The sequence below is a fragment of the Pinus tabuliformis genome, chromosome 4_2 (assembly GCF_031772625.1).
Source record: "Pinus tabuliformis cultivar Carrire ecotype Pingquan chromosome 4_2, CPIR1, whole genome shotgun sequence".
NCBI classification, from domain to species: domain Eukaryota; kingdom Viridiplantae; phylum Streptophyta; class Pinopsida; order Pinales; family Pinaceae; genus Pinus; species Pinus tabuliformis.
The window spans coordinates 656,116,772-656,119,166 of NC_142304.1; positions in this window are offsets into that span (position 1 = coordinate 656,116,772).

A 2,395-nucleotide genomic window follows, 5' to 3' on the forward strand; every position below is an offset into this window, starting at 1 on the left:
TAAAAGATCACAAAAATATTACTATTATCTAAGATTGCGTGGGTTTATCTTACTTCAAAACTCATTATATAGGTACGAAGTCATGAAACTAGAAAGGTTAAATTATCAATCTAAGGTTTTGTTAACGAAAATTATTCAGTCTCTACATATTCTATGAATGAACAAGTTCGTAAAAACTTCGTGTTGCTTTCATTTGTAGAAATTCTTAAAGTGAGGGCAGAAGCATATTGCTAAAATGGAATATATTACAATGTGGAGTTATCAATGGGAGAGAAAAAAAATCTACCCGTGACCTCCATGTGTTGCGGAAAGGGCAAGGCCATTCACCTCGATGTGTTCCGAAAAGGGCAAGGCCATTCACACCCAGTTTGTTCTAGCAACAGTAAATAAATAATCCAATAAATTTATTTTGATTAGACTCAAGCTCGGTGTCTTTTATTTTTGTATTTCAAGCTTTTGTTTTTACATTGAAAAATGTAATTACTTAAATAACTATATTTATCAATATAATTGATATACTTTAATAAAATTATTAATAATTATTAAATATAAATTATTAAAAAAACTATTTTTTATTATTAATAATTATATAAACAATATCTTTATATTTATCTATAAATTTTTAATTTGATCTCATTTCATTAACGTTAAGTTACCAAATGTCAATGTATTGCCACTATATTCTTTCTTCTTAATGTAATGTTTTTTATGGCTGGCTTATTATTAGTCCCTGCCTGGGACTAATAGCGATCGATTCGGCGTTGACCGGGTATTAATCCTGTGTTTGACCAAGAATATTGATGTGCATCACGATTTTAACCAAAGTTTTTATATTAAAAAATAATATAAATGTTATTATCTAACTTCTGATTGGGCAACAAAGTTGAGGGTCTTATTGCCGGCTTCGCAGGTTTCAAGACATTCCGAGCTGAACATAAGTTAGTTTGTCCTAAGTTTTTGGTCGTTCACTGCCCATTAATCGATTCTTTTGCGCAACATTTTTTCTTCTTACCAAAATTTAACGAAAGTTTCCGCTGGCAATTTGGCTTCACAAAAAATTTAACCAAAGTTTAGCATTTGACCTCTTATTGGAGACCTCACATGTCCCGAGGCAATGTTAGAGATCCAAAGAATTTTTATCCAAAGTCTGAAAGGAAAACAAAAGTAAAGGGAGGCACTTAACTTTTGTTAAAGTTTGATGTCTGTGTATTAATAGATAGAAACTTTAACCAAACTTTGATGTCATGTGTATTACACAAATTTCATGTTAAATCGTGCCCCACAGCAGAGAAAAACTCTTGCATGTTAGCCTTCTGCCATGTGCATGATAGCTCTTTGACACGCGATGGAGCCTGACACAACACTTGTCTCTAATCAACTTCACCACTGGTCTCTAACATACCTGTTTCACCACCCATTTGTTATCTTATCGTTGGCAGCATAACATATTCAAAATATAGTTGGCTTTCAATTGATTTTAGTTTGAGTAGAAAATTAAACAACACTTTCTAAAATTAATATTAGAAACTAATTTAATTTATTGTTTCCTTTTTCTGCATTTTAATTGGTTGAAACAATTTGGATCATATCATATAATGATGATGATGTACCAGCCATTGTTAATTCATATAAATGTTACTGCGACAATTCTACATTAATGTTAAGGCCTGCGAAATTGGCCTACGAAATAATTTCGCTAGCTGTTAGCGCTATTGCGGTAACACGAACGTGGACAAGAGACGTAAATTACAACCATGAAAAACAAAGTGATTAACCTTGGGAATAAAAACTCCCAACTACATTTACTATCAGTCCACAGCAAGATTTCTTTAATTAATTGATGGAGCTATTGGTTATAAATTAGTTATTATTCCCGAGCATTATTTTAATTAATAAAGTTATGAGTTATTTTCGGGAATTAGAATGTCATAATGATTATGCAAAAATATTTTTGCTATTATTTTCATATTTTTAAGGAGAATATACCTAATGGTTTGTAACAAAAAAAAAGCTATAACTGTTTTAATTATAGAAACAATAATTTATTTTATTTTAAAATAAAAACAAAATATAGGGTATAATTTTTTTAAGGGAGAATAGTTTTTGGCTAATTTTTATAGGGGTTATATATAATATATTTTTATAATTTTAATTATTGTTCTAGGAATATTATTTGTCAATAACTATTTTAAATTATTTATGAATTATAATAATTATATATATATATATAATTTATTTATTTTTCTATCACTAATTTATTTGAGTTATTTATAATTTTATTTCTTATAGATTTACATTCTAGTTTATTCTGGGATAATTTAATTTTATGCTACTCGCAGGTATATCGTGTTCAATAAAAGTTTTTTTGTTGGACCAAAAATTAAACGACACTTTA